Genomic DNA, 18773 nt, shown 5'->3' on the forward strand with positions numbered 1-18773 from the left:
TACTAATTGTGGTTGTGTTGATTGTTCAATTTTTGCCTATCTTGCAATATTATATTTTGATTATATGATGCGGGTAATTTTTATGTGCGCATATACATGATTACTCCACGTACAATCTGGCAGAATTAACAGTGGTACACAGGTAAAAACATGAAAATATGTTGCATTCTACAACTAGGGGCAATATCGTCTTTTCCCATGCAAGTTAACTGCTGTTACAAGGAAAATTGATGGGAGTAGCACCTGGATAAAAGAAACTTCCATGAAGGGTACCGGAGAACTTTCTAAAATTTGGATGGTATGTAGGCCATTACAACAATTTATAATGGCACATAGGTAATTGCCTCTAAATATTACATATTTTATTATCACTTTAATCATGAAAACTCAATTTTTTAGGAGCATAACCTATCGAAAGTGTTTAGTTGAGATGCTACCAGCTATAATAGAAATTGGCTCGATACAGCGTGCCATGAATTGTCTTGGATGAACTGTCGATCAGCCTGACTACAGAATAGTCTATTTTGTGGCCGGCTACAGAATATTCTCTCCCATATATATATGTGTGTGTCTATATATAAAACATCTTCTCTGTAACCGTGTAACCGGCTACAGAATAACTATTCTGTGGCCGGATCCAACCAACGCACCGACGGACCAGTCTCCTGCCCCTTGCACAGTTGGCGCATCCCATCATGGCTCGGCTCGAAAGCAATCAAGTGAGCTGAGCGCTCTGCCCAGTCGCGGCTTGCAGACAAATTGTGCCGCTCCACCCCAACCCCGCCTTGGGAGGCGATAATGATGCTGCCTCCCCTCATTGCGGCTTCGAATCCACTCGCGTCACCGTTGTTGTTCCTCCCGTGCATCGTGTAAGAGCTTCTAAGCGCGGTAAAGCTCTGAATCTGATAAACAGTCGTTCTTCTACATTCCTATTCTGCTCGTGTCCTCACCTCGAAACCCCCAGATCCCCTTTTCAAGCTAGCTCCAAGTTGACTGAACGTGGCTAGCAGGCGGAGCAGTATGACTTCGCACAATTCTAGGTATGATTGAGAGAAAATCCCGTCTCTACTCATTTGATCTTCTTTAATTCGTTCCCAATTGTTATCGCCATAAATTAACAAGGGTTAATTTATGGGCCGAAAGCAAGATGGGCTTAAAGCAGAAGATTGAGGAAGGCTTGTAAATCGGCTCCTGCGTGAGCATATGGGCCACATTGGCCGTGTATCCTTAGATTTAGTTCAAGATTAGAGATAGAGTCCAATCGGGACAAGATTAGTTTAGATTGTTTCCCAAGTCTCCGGACTATAAATATGTATCCTTTGTTATTCGTAAAGAGGGCGTCATCACGACTCGCAAACAACAACTCTCGGCGCATCGCCACCCCTAATCCAAGGGTTTCAACCAAGTAAGTGCCATGCTGCCCTGATCGCTTCTTGCGATCAAGGGTAGTATTGTTCTTGCTTTTACCTTGGTATTACTCGTACTGAAGCGTTTTTTATGGCGAGTAGTACTAGTTATCATGATGTTCGTAGCATGGCTTTTAGTAGATCTTTTGTGCTTTGTTGCTTATCATCTGTGAATATCATGTTGTCTCTGTGCAGTCACGTTTCAATCTCTCGCTAGTTCTTATCGCATAGAACTAGTCGCACAGGGACAACACCCTGCTTCTTTCATGTTTAGTAGATCCGATCTGTTATGGTTTGCTCTTATCTTAAGAGTTGGCATAATATCTGCTGGGTTAGGCCTTGCAAACGGATTGGATGATCCGGTGGCGTAGTAGATGCTTTATCTTAGCCTTGATAGGGATTGTTCCGGGAATCGGCTCTTGCTAGTTCTTAGGCCTCTGTTTTTTAGGTTGTGGTTTAGTTGTCTATTACGTTCACTTGGCCTAGTCACGTGTAGGATGTTCCGATCTAGTAGTGAAGCTGTTACCATCGTGGATTAAGATTAATTAGACTTGATTGAAGCAGTTTTATAGTGATTTGCTCTATTTATCATATCCGGATACAATCAGATCCCGTCTGACACCGGGACTCGATCGGCTCTTCAAAGCCGATGCAAGAGTCGTCCCGGGGAGCCGACCACGGCTCGGACTTACGTTTACACGTGTCTTTGTATGCAGGAAAATGTTCGGAGCACGTCTACACCCTCCTGATCGGGTATAGGTCAGGTGGCACGCTCGGCTTTCACACATTCTCCGGGCGCGTGACGGAAATTGCGGGCCGTCGACGAGGGAGCAGTGCCTGCCAGCGCACCAGCAACCTCCCGGCTCTTCGTGTTGCCCGTCGCTGCTCGCCGGTGGGTTTCGACCGACAACACATTCTGGCACGCTCGGTGGGACACTCGGCAATAACATCCACCGCAATGATGACCGGAGCTCAAGATCAAGAACCCGCTCCCAAGCCCGTCACATATGATGAGCTTCCTCCTGAACACAAGAAGAAGTACGATGAGATCAAAGCTCTGCTGGAAGCCGATCTCATCGGCTCTTTTGAGAGGACTCGCAACCATGGCATCAAGTGGAAGGGGTTCTCACCAGAAGGCGCTCTGGACAATGTAGATATGTCTGTACCATCTGAAGAACGCACCAGAGCCCTGCGTCAGGAGATGAACTACATGGTGGCCCATGCACTTCATCGGCACTCTCAGAGCTTGATGAACGAACTCGAGCGCATGGCGCATCGCGTCATCCAGGAGATAATCAAGAACCAGTACTCTCCATCGGGGCCAATCCTGGGGAGTCACACAGAGGAAGCTGCACTGCATTCTAGGCCGCAACTGCCATTCTCGTTTGCAGCTCCCAGACCACTCAGCTCGCCGATCTACGTCGTCCACAAGATCGGCGGTGATCCTGGAGAAGGCCAGTTCCTCACCGAGCCACCTAAGGAGATTCCGCACGGCTACACGTGCGCCTACATCCCTGACAGCGTCAGTCCAACACGCTCGGTGCAGATGGTGAACCTAGGAGCTCCTGCAGCAGACGCAGAAAAACAAGCGTGGCTGGCAAAGTACGCTACTGGGCCGAGTGCTGAGCCATCGGCCCCAGGAGTTCTTAGTGTGGAGCAGGTCAGTGCAATACTCAGAGACCAGTTCGGCATTCTGCCCAAGAGGAAAGCGATCGGCTATTCCAAGCCGTATCCAAGTGATTATGACTTGATCCCACTGCCACCCAAGTATCGGCTTCCTGAGTTCACCAAGTTCAACGGGTCAGAAGGAGCCAGCTCCATCGAGCATGTGAGCCGATACTTAACGCAGCTTGGGATGATCTCAGTATCGGATCCATTGAGGGTACGGTTCTTTGGCCAATCCCTGACAGGCCCAGCTTTTGGATGGTATGCATCACTGGCTCCGAATTCGATCCGGATTTGGAGGCAGCTTGAAGATCAATTCCATACCCAGTACCACTCGGAAGCTGCAGAAGCCGGAATTGCCGACCTCACCCAAGTCAGGCAGAAGCGAGGAGAGACCGTGTCAGAGTACATACAGCGCTTCAGGGAGGTCAAGAACCGATGCTACTCGTCACGCATCACAGAGAAGGAGGCAGTCGATCTGGCTGTCCTGGGACTCGCTAAGCCGATCAAGGATGCGGCTTTCCAGTTGGAGTTCACATCTTTGGCTCACCTGGTGCAGAAGCTTATAGCGTACGAGCATTACCATCCTGAGCTGTACCAGGACAAGTTCAAGCGCCATGTAAACATGGCACAAGCTGAGGAATCTGACGACTCTGGCGAAGAGCAAGAAGTAGCCGTGGCAGAGTGGACCCGGGGGGCAAATCCTGTCCCATGCAAGTGGATCAAGCAGCGGGGGCTTGTGAAGGGCTTTGACTTCGACGTAACCAAAACAGAGCAGATATTCGACCTGCTCCTCAAAGAAAAACAGCTGAAGCTCCCAGAGAACCACAAGCTACCGACGCCACAAGAGCTACAGGGGAGGCTGTACTGCAAATGGCACCACTCGTTCACTCATGCCACGGGTGAATGCAAGGAGCTGCGTCAACAGATCCAATCGTCTATCGAACAAGGCCGATTGGTCCTGGCTCAACACACCATGAAGGTTGACACGAAGCCCTTCCCACCGGTTAACGTTGTGGAGCTGTCATACTTCGGATCTGAAGGCCAGGATCTAGCATTCCAGATCAACATGGTGGGACCTGTGCGCCGCCATAACAAGCAGAGGAGAGAGGCCACTTCTGGCAAACGGCCGCAAGATGAACGTGAGTTGGAACAGCAGCATGTGAGTGAAGAGCAAGTACATCACATCCGCAATCAGCTTCCTGCTTCTAATCGGCTTCTGGAGAAATACCAGTACCAGTATCAGCTACGCCGCCGATACAAATCGGAGGGAGACGAGTACGAGCACCGCTCAGGAAGGACACTAGGCAGGCGCCAGGCTACACGCGACCACTGGCATTGCCCGTTCTTCAGGTACTGTTGGAATTCCGACATGAGCCGATTACCTACTATAGATGATTGCTTGGGGTGCAGGCCTCGAGGGCATCAACAAGACAAGACATCGGTGTTCCGGCGTTTGGGGCCCAGAACACGTCAGGACGACCATGTGGGGCGCCCATCCGGAGGTGATTCAGAGCTAGAGGAAGAAGACAGGTACCATCGCCCACGGTGGTGTCCTGACGGGCTCAATCGGTCGCAGAAGCGCAGAATACAGCGCTTGCGCAACCTCGAAGACGCAGAAGCAAAGTATCTTGACGTGCTGAGGAAAGCGCGTCCGGATCTCGCGGAGCAAGTTAGGCGACCGCAGAGGAAAGAGAGGCGCCCCCCGAGGATGGAGTGGCGCCCCAAGCAGACAAAAGCCGATGAAAAGCCATCGGCTTACGTGAACATGGTGTTCGTGCTCCCGTTGGAGTTTCGAGCACCCCAACAGGAGGAATTGGCCGTCGCGCAGCTGGATCTCGGCCCACGGCCAATCATTTTCGAGAAGCCCAAGGAGAAGAGCTACAAACACTTGAAGGGGTTATATCTCAAGGGCTTCATCAACGGCAAGCCTGTGAACAGGATGTTGGTCGACACTGGCGCTGCAGTCAACTTGATGCCGTACTCTGTGCTGCGCCGACTGGGTCGTTCTTCTACTGATCTGATCAAGACCAACGTAATGCTCAATGACTTCAACGGACAACCATCAGAAGCAATGGGGGTTCTTAATGTGGAACTGACAGTGGGCCGCAAGACAGTACCGACATCGTTCTTCATCGTTAACAGCAAGGGTACATACACGGTGCTGCTTGGAAGGGACTGGATTCATGCCAACTGTTGTATCCCCTCCACAATGCATCAGTACCTCGTCCAATGGGACGGCGATGAAGTAGAAGTGGTCCCTGCAGACGATTCCAGCGAAGTCTCCGTTGCGGATATGCATGCTTGGGATGCAGAAGGACAAGAGCCGATCTCAGGGATCGCCCTTGAAGACTGTGATCGGATCGAGGCGACAAAAAATGGATTGAGGCTGGTCTTATCCACTGGCCTCACAGAGTAAATGCATCATGGCATGCCACGGTATGTAATAGAAATAGAGAGGCCGATCCCGGCGATCGGCCCCAAAAAATAGGAAAATCCTGTTTGGGTTCGGAATTGTTACATCATGTACACACGATGGCCTGCTCTGGCAGTTGGCCACTCATCCACTATTTGATTTCGAATTATAAGGAAGTATAGAGGCGGCCAGCCCATGCGGTTGGCCAAATAAATTTTCTTGTCATCTCCCTGTGTTTGCCGCTGATCTTGCAGACAATGAAGACTCGCTTGCGTTCGCAGCTGGTTTCTCAGACGACGGCAAACTAGGATACGGGTTCACGTCAGCTGATGATTTGGAAGAAGTTGACATCGGTTCTGGGGATAAGCCACGGCCGACATTTATCAGCAAAAAATTGGATCCGGTTTTGCGTGAGGAGATGATTGCATTACTGAAAGAGTATCGGGACTGTTTTGCATGGGACTACACTGAAATGCCTGGTCTGGATAGAAGCATCGTCGAGCATCGGCTCCCGCTCAAGAAGGGGTTTCGGCCGTTTCAGCAACCAGCACGTCAGATGAAGGCCGAAGTCCTAGAAGAAGTTAAGAAAGAGGTGGAGAAGATGCTGGATGCTGGGTTCATCAGGCCGTGTCAGTATGCAGAATGGATCTCCAGTGTGGTGCCGGTACAAAAGAAAGATGGCCGGTGGCGTGTCTGCGTCGATTTTAGAGATCTCAACAGAGCAACTCCGAAGGATGAATACCCAATGCCTGTTGCAGAGACGTTGATCAATGCCGCTGCTGGCCACAAAATGATGAGTTTTATGGATGGCAACGCCGGTTACAACCAGATCTTCATGGCCCCAGAGGACGTGAACAAGACTGCGTTCAGAGTACCAGGTGTAGTTGGCTTGTTTGAGTACTTGGTTATGACCTTCAGACTGAAAAATGCCGGTACAACGTACCAACGTGCTATGAATTACATTTTTCATGATCTCATTGGCAAGCTGGTAGAGATTTATATTGATGACGTTGTGGTCAAGTCCAAGTCAACTGCGGAGCATTTAGAAGATCTGCGACAAGTTATGGAGCGGACTCGAAGGTTCGGGCTCAAAATGAACCCAAAGAAGTGTGCCTTCGGTGTATCGGCCGGTCAATTTCTGGGATTCCTGGTGCATGAACGGGGAATCGAGATCGGCCTAAAGAGTCAAGAAGCTGTGAAGACGATGAAGCCACCTATTACGAAGAAAGAATTGCAGAAGCTCATCGGTAAAATCAACTTTGTCAGACGGTTTATCTCTAATCTGTCTGGGCACATTGAGCCGTTCATGGGTCTAGTGAAGATCAAATCTGATGATGAGTTTCGCTGGGGGGCAGAACAACAGCAAGCTTTCGATGAAATCAAAGAATATTTGTCAAAGCCTCCAGTGTTGGTTCCTCCTCAGCATGATAGGCCGTTTTATGTGTACCTATCCGTGGGTGACACTTCTATTGCTTCAGTGTTGGTTCAGAAGCATGACGGCCAGGAGAGGGTGGTTTTCTACCTCAGCAGACGCATGTTAGACGCCGAGACCAGGTACCCTGAAATCGAGAAGCTTTGCATTTGCTTATACTTTACATGTACAAAGCTTCGTCATATTTTGCTCTCGGCGGAAACAATTGTTATATGCAAATCAGATGTCATAAAGCACATGCTGTCGGCTCCTGTCCTGAAAGGCCGACTTGGAAAATGGATGTTTGCATTGTCAGAGTTTGATATCCGATACCAGCCTGCAAAAGCAGTCAAGGGACAAGCACTGGCGGATCTTGTTGCGGACAGGATCAGCACTGATATTGCTGCAGTATTTATTCGTGCTTGGGCTATGTTCTTTGATGGATCGGCTTGTGATGATGGGTGCGGTGTGGGAATTCTGTTGGTCTCGCCTCGTGGGGCGACATATTCTTTTTCCATCAGAATGACTGCCTCATGCACCAATAATTTGGTGGAATATGAAGCCGTTCGCAAAGGGATGGAACTACTCCTTGAAGCTGGAGCAGAGGCGGTGGAAATTTTTGGGGACTCAAAATTGGTGATTTCTCAGCTCACGGAGGAATATAGATGTGAGAGCGAGGCTCTTTTCTCAATATGGATGCAGTGCCGTGAGTTAATGTCACAATTTAGATACATCAATTTCCACTGGATACGCAGGACTCTGAACAATGAAGCCAATGATTTGGCACAGATGGCTTCCGGGTACAGGGAAGCAGCTGATGGAGTTGATGTGGAGGTTCAGTTTCTAGAACCCGTAGACTGGAGAGCCGATATCTTCAATTACTTGAAGGATTCGGCTCGGGGGGCACCCAGAAGGATAAGACTCAAGGCCATGAAGTATGTTCTGATAGGGGATGACATGTTCTACAGGACCTTGGAAGGACTACTGCTCAAATGTCTGGGGCCTTCAGAGTCAAATCGGCTCTTGCATGAGGTACATGAAGGAGCCTGCGGTACTCACCAATTGGCTCATAAGATGAAATGGCTGATTAGGCGATCAGGTTATTACTGGCCCACTATGCTTGAAGATTGTTTTAAATATTACAAGGGATGTCAAGCATGTCAGAGGTTTGGCAAAATTCAGATAGTGCCAGCATCAGTGATGAATCCTATCATCAAACCCTGGCCATTCAGAGGATGGGGCATGGACATGATTGGACAGATCAACCCATCATCTAGCAAGGGTCACCAATGGGTCTTAGCTGCCACAGATTATTTCACAAAGTGGGTAGAGGCAGTGCCCATGAGGTCAGTAGCATCGAGAGATGTGATTAGCTTTGTCAAAGAACACATCATTCATAGGTTTGGGATCCCTCAGACCATTACGACCGATGGAGGATCGGTCTTTATATCAGAGGAGTTCAGAAAGTTTGCCGATGACATGGGGATTAAGCTGATCAGATCATCTCCATATTATGCCCAAGCTAATGGACAAGCTGAAGCATCCAACCAGAGCCTTATCAAGCTCATAAAGAGAAAGATCGATGAATATCCTAGGCGCTGGCATGAGGTGTTATCAGAAGCTTTGTGGGCATATCGTATTTCATGTCATGGGTCCACCAAGACGTCGCCGTACCATCTAGTCTACGGCCAGGACGCTGTGCTACCATGGGAAATCACGGCTGGATCAAGGCGTGTTGAGTTTCAGAATGATCTATCTGCCGAACAGTATGCAGCCTTGATGAAAGATAACGTGGAGGACCTGACAGAGTTAAGGCTTTGGTCGCTGGAAAAAATCAAAGAGAACAAAGCTAAAATTGCCCGTGCATACAACAAGAAGGTCAAGCCTAAGGATTTCCGAGTTGGAGATTTGGTTTGGGAGGCGGTATTGCCATTGGGAACTAAAGACAAAAAGTTTGGTAAATGGTCTCCAACTTGGCATGGGCCGTACAAGGTTGATCAGGTTTTGCCTGGGAATGCATACATGCTCGAGGAATTGGACGGTGTCAAGTTTCCTGTTGCTGTCAATGGTCAGCATCTCAAGAGGTATTTCCCGAGCATGTGGGAAGGCGAGTAATGAAAGCCGATGACGTCCATCTGGCTATATCACGACAGGCCAACACGTTGAGTTGGCCAGTAAAAAAAAAGAAGAGTCATGAAAGGCCAACACGTTGAGTTGGCCAGTAAAAAAAAGAAAAAGAAAAATCATGACAGGCCAACACTTTGAGTTGGCTAGTGAAAAATATGAAAAGCGAACAGCCGATGTGTGACCATCGACTTAAGATGTTTTAAAAGAACAGTTACAAGTCTCAAATTAACAGGCGGTACTAATTCTCTCTTGAGCCTATCTACTGGTTCAGGAATTCCACTATGGCATGGATGGCTTCAGTACGGACGGCGTCTGCTCGTGCTACAATCGCTTCGTCATCCTTGTCATCGCCTGTGACTATCTGCCGACTCAAGGTGCTGATGTCTGCAAACTCTGCTTGTATCTGCTTAGCTATTTCCTGGGTTTCTTGCTTGGAGTTTGCGATGGAGGTTTCTTCGGCCTGGATGAGTTCTTTGGTGGTGCGGACCTTTTCTTCGAGTTCCGCCAGTTCTTTCTTCAGAATGTTGAGTCGGTTCACGTTGACAGACACGTCAGCTTTGACATCTAGAGTTGCCTTCTTCTGGTTGAGGGCCTTGCACTTTTGGGTAATGTCAGCTTCCAGAGAAGTTTGAGAGCGACGTGCTTCCATCCTTTGTTGTGCTTTATTGACTTCTATCCGAAAGAATGGGAGGTTGCTGGCTGACCAGAGCTTGATTTGCAATGGCTCTGGAAGTTGGGATTCTATTTGCTTGAAGATGTTCTTTATTTTGCTGGAATCGTCAACCAGAGCGATGATTGGAGCGGATAGAAGATCCTTCATGAGTTGAAGCTGATGTGTTATGTTAGCCGATTGCTGCAGAGATAATGTTTCTGCTCCAGGGACAATCAGACCCATTGATGCCGGGTCGAAGGAAAGCAAACCTGAAATATCAAAGCTCTATGGACATCTTTGGAATTAGAACAATGTGCATTTATGAAGTTATCGGCTGGTTCAGAATTGGTTTTGTAATGTCACCTGTTCTGGAGAAGAAGTGTTGGTCGGTTCAGGAGCAATCGTCCCATCAGAGCTGGTATTAGCGTCGAGAGCATCGACTATATCAGCTTGTTCTTCGTTTGTATCCATCAGCGCATCAGGAGTTGCAGCCGTCTCATGTTGATTCAGGCCTTCTGCATTGGAGGTTTCTTCAGCTGCATCCTGAAAATGGAATTACAGTCAACCAGAGTATATATGTCTGAAATAAAGAAGAAGTTCTTGAATGATGAGTTACCTGGTTGGTGTTGGACTCTGATGGGCTCGGAGAAGTTGGTACTGGTTTCTTGATCACTCGCCTGGTGGTCATCTTCCTTTTCTTGGTCAAGACTCGGGGGGCAACTACTGCAGAAGTTTGTCTTCGTTTGAAAGCCGACTGAAGTAAGTCTGGCTGGACAGTCATTATCACTTTCTTCATTGGTGGTGATCCTTTGCAGAAAAGTACATCAGGAGCAGTTGGAAGAAAGTGAAATGGTTCCCCAGTACTGGTCATGGGTTCTGGGCCATCTTGTTGCTGCTAACAGGATGAGCAGGATTAACCAAGAGAAAAGGATAGAGGACTTAGGAAGAATAAAATGCATAAATTCAGTACCTCTTCCTCGAGGATTACATATTCAGGATCGATTTGCTGCAGTCGAGGACCTAGAGCTTTTCTGAAGACATGAGTTCTCCACATGTTCCACCAAGTATCAAAGCCGATTGATGAAGAGATAAAGAACAGATCGGCTGGTATTGGGATGTGGAGGTCATCAAACATGCTGTAGCATCTTGAACTGGTGAGACCATCGGGCAGATCGGCTCTGCTCTCCACCAAGTGGTGAATATGGAAGTGGGGAGGGACCTGTCCTAGACCAAGTTGCCGAGCTGCTACGACTGGCTGGTAAGATTCATAGCCTGGCTTGATAATTCTATTAGAGGTGCTGATGCCAACAGGAAGGAAGCTAGGTCGAATCATCAAAGAATACAGATGCCGAGTGTTGTCGTCATCGGCAAAGTTATCTAATCTAAAGGCAGTTGGGTTTTCGAAGGATTCAGATTCAGTAAATGGGAAATATAGGGGATTATCTAGTCCTTTATAGAAGACTCTGAACTAGTTTGCTGCATCTGCTGAATTTAGTTTACTGCCAGGAAGACTGAATAAAGCTTGGCCATAGCTTGTGCATCTAATTGGTTTGCCACTCTCATCAGGGAAAGAGTTCTTGGTCAGGCCTTGGAAGTTGGGAATATGATGCTGGAAGTACAGCTGTGCCCATAACTGAATGAACCACCAAGGGCCTCCAGTTCTCAGTTTCTTGTGGTTGAGCAGATTGGATGTCATTAAGTGGAGATATCTATATGTTTCTCCAAGAAAAAGTTTGCCTAGGCCAGTGTGATTACCATGGGCCAGGTGATAGGCCAAAGGGAGATAGTTCTTAGTTGGAGCTAAAGAAGGGCCACAGAAGATGAAGTGCTCTAGCCAAAGATTTAAGAATGCTGTGTGTTCCTTCTCAGTCACTGGACCTTTTGTTTTCATGTGCTGACTCATGTAAGTACCCCAGTTTGTGCAGTTGACTTTGGAAGAAAGTTTTAAGGGGACTTCTGCCATTTTGTGAGCAGCAGGATTAGGAGAGCTAATGTCTAGTCCGGTAATCATGACAACATCTAGCAGAGTAGGGGTCATGGGTCCGTGACCAAAAAGGAAACAATTCAGAGCATCAGACCAGAAATAGCCGATGGTTTTCAGAAGATTTTCGTCTTTGTCAAGGGGTGACAGTGATAGGCTAAGTGCATCGGCTATGCTCAAATCTTGCCACAAGGGCATGTGGGTTTTTGCTACTCTGTTATACCATGTCATCCAGCTTTCAGGTGGATTAGGCCAGGCTCTTAAGCAGTCGGCCCAGAGGTTCAAATCGATGTTTTGGCTCACAAAAGGAATCCTATTTGCTTTACAAGAGATCAAATCTGTGGGAGTTTCATGGGTTTGTGGGCCAAGACAGAAAGATTTTGGATTGGAGGGATGCGGCAGAAGGATGTCTGACACATGAAGGTCAGAAGTTCAGAAATATGCGTTTGGTGTCATGTTTCAGAGTTTCAGTTTCAGAAGCTTAGTGAGCTGAAGAAAACTAAAAGATTAGGCCGAATATTACCTTCAGGCCATGGATTGCCGCATCGTTAGAGCTTGTTGTCTGAACTGCAGAATCCGCCATGGTCACAGATCTGTGGACTTAGGGTTTGGTTGTTGGAGATTCTGGTTCGAATTCCGGCTGCCTGGAGAGTTCTTGCTCGGATTTGTAGAGTTTGGTTTTCGAATTGCACTCGAATTTGAGGGTTCATCGAGTTTGGTTCAGACTGGAAGTATTATTCTTGTGCGGGTTACTTCTAGTTTGAATTTCGTCGGCTCTTGGATATTTATGGAAGCCTGATGCGTTGCCATTGGCTTTTTGGGAATGTAAATGAAGACACACAAGATTGACGGAACTCGATTTCATTAAAGGAAAGTTCATTACAGGGAAAGCCGATTGTACAAAGGAATCAAATCCTTCGGCTTTATGATCCTATAATGTTACCTACATCTACCAGTCGTAGGTGTCTGAGCACCTACGGCGCTTCGGGCTTCGTAAGGGTGCGTCTCCATCATCGTCATCATCATCGTCGTCATCGTCGCTGCTACCATCGCCGCTGTCGTCGGCGCTGCTGCTGCTTCGTCCGCCGCCGCTGCTGCTGCTCCGTCCGCCGCCGCTGCTGCTTCCTTCTTCGTTCCCCTCCGAGGGGGCCTTGAGGAATTGGTGGGGGTTTCCTCCCGCCACCATGTCGTCACTGGAGGAAGAGCTGATTTCTTCAGAAGAGTCGGCTCCTTCCCAGGAGAAGGTATTGTCTTCGCCGCTCTCTAGTTCCTCTTGGAATAGGAACTGGAGGTCTTCTTCTCCTTCGGTCATGGGCTCGTCCTCTTCGGAGGCGACCCCGAAGTCGAACTCCTCTGCGTCCCAGTGCAGAGGAGTCAGCGCCTCGTAGGCCGCTGTTGGGTCCCACTCAGGAGTCGGCTCTCGGCTCTCTGGGATAGGGTCGATGGAGGAGGCCGAGAGGGAGGAAGAAGAAGAAGGGGAAGAGGAAGAAGAAGAGTCTCCGAACGAGTTGGAGCCGGAGGAGGAAGAGATGGCCATGGCTGTTGGAGGATTGGGGTGGTTTCTGTGCTACTGGCTTTGGGAAGAAGATGGAGTTTTGCTGTGAAGAAGAGCCGATGCAGAGGGGGGTTAAATAGTAAGAAGATAGAAGATGGATCGGCAGTTTCACATTCTACGAGGAGCCAGTTGCAGAGATGTTGCGTCTTCCTTGGTGGTTGCAGTATGATTAATGAGCATTAACGGGAAGATGAAGCGACGGATTGGTTTTGGAACTATCGTTGCCAAAACCAGGGGGCATGTGTTATCGCCATAAATTAACAAGGGTTAATTTATGGGCCGAAAGCAAGATGGGCTTAAAGCAGAAGATTGAGGAAGGCTTGTAAATCGGCTCCTGCGTGAGCATATGGGCCACATTGGCCGTGTATCCTTAGATTTAGTTCAAGATTAGAGATAGAGTCCAATCGGGACTAGATTAGTTTAGATTGTTTCCCAAGTCTCCGGACTATAAATATGTATCATTTGTTATTCGTAAAGAGGGCGTCATCACGACTCGCAAATAACAACTCTCGGCGCATCGCCACCCCTAATCCTAGGGTTTCAACCAAGTAAGTGCCATGCTGCCCTGATCGCTTCTTGCGATCAGGGCAGTATTGTTCTTGCTTTTACCTTGGTATTACTCGTACTGAAGCGTTTTTTATGGCGAGTAGTACTAGTTATCATGATGTTCGTAGCATGGCTTTTAGTAGATCTTTTGTGCTTTGTTGCTTATCATCTGCGAATATCATGTTGTCTCTGTGCAGTCACGTTTCAATCTCTCGCTAGTTCTTATTGCATAGAACTAGTCGCACAGGGACAACACCCTGCTTCTTTCATGTTTAGTAGATCCGATCTGTTATGGTTTGCTCTTATCTTAAGAGTTGGCATAATATCTGCTGGGTTAGGCCTTGCAAACGGATTGGATGATCCGGTGGCGTAGTAGATGCTTTATCTTAGCCTTGATAGGGATTGTTCCGGGAATCGGCTCTTGCTAGTTCTTAGGCCTCTGTTTTTTAGGTTGTGGTTTAGTTGTCTGTTACGTTCGCTAGGCCTAGTCACGTGTATGATGTTCCGATCTAGTAGTGAAGCTGTTACCATCGTGGATTAAGATTAATTAGACTTGATTGAAGCAGTTTTATAGTGATTTGCTCTATTTATCATATCCGGATACAATCAGATCCCGTCTGACACCGGGACTCGATCAGCTCTTCAAAGCCGATGCAAGAGTCATCCCGGGGAGCCGACCACGGCTCGGACATACGTTTACACATGTCTTTGTATGCAGGAAACTGTTCGGAGCACGTCTACACCCTCCTGATCGGGTATAGGTCAGGTGGCACGCCCGGCTTTCACACATTCTCCGGGCGCGTGACGGAAATTGCGGGCCGTCGACGAGGGAGCAGTGCCTGCCAGCGCACCAGCAACCTCCCGGCTCTTCGTGTTGCCCGTCGCTGCTCGCCGGTGGGTTTCGACCGACAACACCAATTTAATTTTTTGAGTGCAGATCGAAGCAGAGAGTCCCTGCCTTCAATCGCCATCAGTAAAGGCCTAAGACTGTCTCCAATGGTACCCTCTGAAATCCACCCCCTAAAAGAAATATTCTCCTCCCTCTAAACAGATTCCGCACTCCATATCAAAATACTCTCCAACAATACACTCCATACCACACCCCCTATACCCCACCATCCAATATTTTATATTTCTCTCTCCAACTAACTCCAATTACCATGTATTTTAATATTATCTAGACCTCCCACTCCAACCAACTGCCTCGGCGCTGCGACGGCTCCGCGCGCGCGAAGGAGGCATGGCCGTTGCCATGGGCCCATGCGCGCCGGTAGGGGGCGTCCGTACGCCCTCCACCTGTGGGGGACGCAGACCCCGACCTCCAATTTGGAGTGCGCGGTGGGGGGCGCTGTTGGAGCGCGTAGCGAACGGATTCGCCCCCTATGTCAAGGTGGGGGGGGGGATACCGTGCCCCGTTGGGGTCAGTCTAAATCCCTCGTAGATGCGACCAAGTTTCGGTGAGCTGCCGCACATAGCTGCATCCAGCCATCAACTTTTGGCGTTCGTGATTCCCTATAGATGCCATGGAAAAACAATTTCTTTATTCAGATCACTAGGCCTTCAGCGTTCTTTCACTCTTGCAAATGCATCATCTAGTTTAATACTATGTTTTTTCCGGACTACATGAAAATCGAGGTTTTCCTATGGTAAATTTGTCCATTAAATCACTTAGGCTTTGTAGATCCTTGAACTAATCTGGTTCTTCAGATGTAGAATGAAGGATTAATGGAACAGATAACCTTCATGTACCATGCTGCACAGATTTTAGGTACCAACTAAATTTTTGAACGCTTGATTGCTCTTACAGTAAATTAACAGGATGCATAGTACATAGTTCTCGTAATTTAGTTGACCTTCATTGATGCTACACTGTGGTCAATTAACCATATAATATACTACTTTTTTTAATTATGTCGATAGCACTAGGGATCTCCAAGTAGAGCAAAAAGGTATATTGCAGTTAGCATGTCACTAGGATTTGTCCAATTCCTTCTCTCTTTTTTTGTGTGTGGCGGAACTATGCAATAATCTTTTAACATAGTCATGAGATATACTAGAAATCCACTTCTATAATATCTTCCATCATTAGCTGTCGCACAGTAAATTTGCACATGTAACTGAGATGTGAAGCTTGGTTTCCTGTTTTATGACCTGTATTAGTCACAGATTTTGTTAGAGTTGTTTATAATATGTGTGGGCCTTTCTGCAGCTAAATAAAAATTTTCTAATTTATCTCATTTGATGCTCCGGGCATGGCAGTTGCCATCTTGCCATCTGTGCGCCGTTCTGAATGGGCATTCCTAGACCAGCGGAGACAAAGATTCTAAGGTAAGCAACTGTAAAAGTCCATACCTGGAATTAACATCAATCTGATTCCTATTTGGATTAGTAGCTGATTGCCCTTGGGTTTGATTTATTATGTCACTGTACATCCATTGTTAGTGCTTTTCCGTTCATATGATTTTCCGCAAGGAATTGATGGTTGTTGTTGCATCCTTATCATATAATTTGACTGTGGCACCAGGTTGTATACCGTACCTCTTGTTTTTCTTCTATTGATTTGAAGTGCTGACTCCATTGTGTTTCCTTAGTTGGGCAAAACCAATTTTTGGAGTGATATCCTAATCTAAATAGTTATTAGATAATTAATGCTGATTTGCTACCGCTCAATTCTCGTAATTTTATTACCATTTACAAATTTATTTTCCTAAATTTTCATAATTTGACTATAGAAAATTCTAGTAATTTTACTAGACCTTCGTTGTCCTTCGCTGCAGCAAATTAACCATATAGTTTACTACTACATTTGAAATAAGCTGATTTCACCATATCTGGATCTGGCCCTTATGTACCACGGAACGAAAATTTAAATTGTGTTGGAACTTGGTCAATATTTCAGCAAATTCATGCTAATTGCTTATCTGAAATATATTTATCGTAAAACATAGTTAGAAGTTACGACAATCAATGTTGTGATTCCTGTAAGTATTAGAAATTTGAAATCAATGTATTATTTACTATTCCCCTTGTTGCTATGAAGTTTTCAGGTGATGAGGCCTTTCTGTCGAGTTCTGTGCAAGATGAGCTCACCTACGAGCAGCCAATGGGGGAATTGTGCATTGATCTGAGTTCAAAACCAGCTGCCACTGAATGAGAGAAGCTCTAAATGATTATCTCAAATTCCGGATGTAAATGTATATTGTTAATGTTTGTATTCGGCTAGAAAAAGCTAATGTCCATTAGTATGCGATGTTTCAAAATTATTGTACAATATACTTGAACCTCGTTGTTCCTATTTGTATCTCGAAAATTTTAATGTATTATGGTAATCCACCATATCTATATTGTAAACTCTGGATTAGTGCGTCCAGTAGACAAAAACAAAGTTATGACTTATGTGGATCACTATGTTATTGGCAAGCTATAGCTCCCTTTCTTATAGCCATATATGGTATTTCCATTTTTGCTCAGTCCTACTTGTTATTATACATGTACAGTTGTTCTAATTTTCATTCACTACAAATCCAGGAAAAGGGGCCACATCAAATTAGGTCAGAGCTCCTCTTCTTCGTGCCTTACAACCCACTAAACACAGGTCAAGAAGCTTCCAGCCAGACTTGAGGCGCACAGGACAAGATCTTGATGTCGTGGTGTTCAAATTAAATAAATGGAGACCTAGTATCTTGTCTCATATTTTTTTTCTGTTTCATTCTTTGGAAAAAAAATGGATGGATATATATGTCTTGCGATTCACCAAATTGATGTGCCATGGTATACTATAATTTGTGTTATATCCTACTCTTGTTTTGCCATGTGTTACATCATGCGGTCCCTCAGAGCACCTTGACGCTAAATCGTGCCTAGTCCAAATTATGGTAAAATCAGGTTATGGTAAATTATGACACATACAACAGCACATATCGGTTCTAGTAACTAGATCATGGTAAAATGATCTATTTGTATACTGCCAAATTGTCCTTGGGAACTAATTGACGCCAAATTGTTGCCACCTCCATCCTAATTTCTATATATTGAATTATAACATGTACCTGACTTTATAGTAAATTGATGACAATAGTTTATAGTAAATTGATAGTAATACTGACTGCCAATACAAACAAATAGTAAATCTCTCCAAAATTATCAAATTAGTGGTAAAGCTGTGTCCTATCGTAACTCATCATATAATACATCATATAATAAATCTGATCTGATGTATATTACTTAGAGATTGTCGTAATTCATATGTACTGCAAATTGTTTGAATTCTGATATATTACTAGAGCCATTGTTGTAACCATTGGGCACTCGCATGCACGCCTGCAAAAAAAAAAAGACCGTAGCACACTCACATGCACCGTGTAGGCAGTAATAGGCGGCATGCATGAAGTAAATGCAGCGTAATCACGGTCATTTAATAGAAAAAAAGCGTAAACACAGCGGCTCGCTCACCTTGGTCTGTTGGCTCGCATGCGAATGGAAACGGAACAGGCGAAGCATCCGCGCCGGATTGGACGTCAGGGGGAGCGACCGTCCGGGGAAATCAGGTGCATCTGTTGCGTAGGATAGAGTGGCCACAAAATAACATATTCTATAGCCGGCCACAGAATATAATCTCCCTGTCTATATATATACGGCGAAGCTAAAATGCACCTTGTTGCATTTGCTACACAGACCCTCTCCCGGCCTGCCCCCCCCCCCCCCGCGCACGCCCTGGCTCGACACGGCCCACCCCCCCCCACCCACGTGGGCCAAACCCGAGCCCCCCCACCCCGCTCCCCAGCATCTGGGTCCGGCTGGCGTGGCCCACCGCGATTGATCGACAAATTGCAACATTTTCTGTTACCAGTTGCACAGATTATAACTATCCAGTTGCAACCTTGAGCGATGACTTTGAAAAAGAGGCGTCCCGACAAAATAAATGAGAGGGGGGGGGGGCGAGTTTTTTGAATAGATCGAGAAACATCCGAATCCCCAGGTGGGGGGGGGGGACCGCCGCCACCGCCACCTCCAA

At 46.7% G+C, this 18773-nt stretch overlaps 1 long non-coding RNA gene across 2 annotated transcripts; it reads left to right on the forward strand.

Moving 5' to 3' along the window:
• Positions 1-760: 760 nt before the first annotated feature.
• On the forward strand, positions 761-17204 carry LOC120640757. 2 transcript variants are annotated; one of them, XR_005661983.1, is made up of 5 exons: positions 761-1040; positions 14697-14758; positions 14941-15527; positions 16019-16087; positions 16800-17204. It is a non-coding gene; the product is annotated as an uncharacterized LOC120640757 (long non-coding RNA). The 2 variants fall into 2 exon arrangements; XR_005661982.1 differs by lacking the exon at positions 14941-15527 and having other exon boundaries at positions 775-1040.
• Positions 17205-18773: the final 1569 nt, after the last annotated feature.

This window comes from Panicum virgatum, chromosome 7K, assembly GCF_016808335.1.
Source record: "Panicum virgatum strain AP13 chromosome 7K, P.virgatum_v5, whole genome shotgun sequence".
Taxonomy (NCBI): Eukaryota; Viridiplantae; Streptophyta; class Magnoliopsida; order Poales; family Poaceae; genus Panicum; species Panicum virgatum.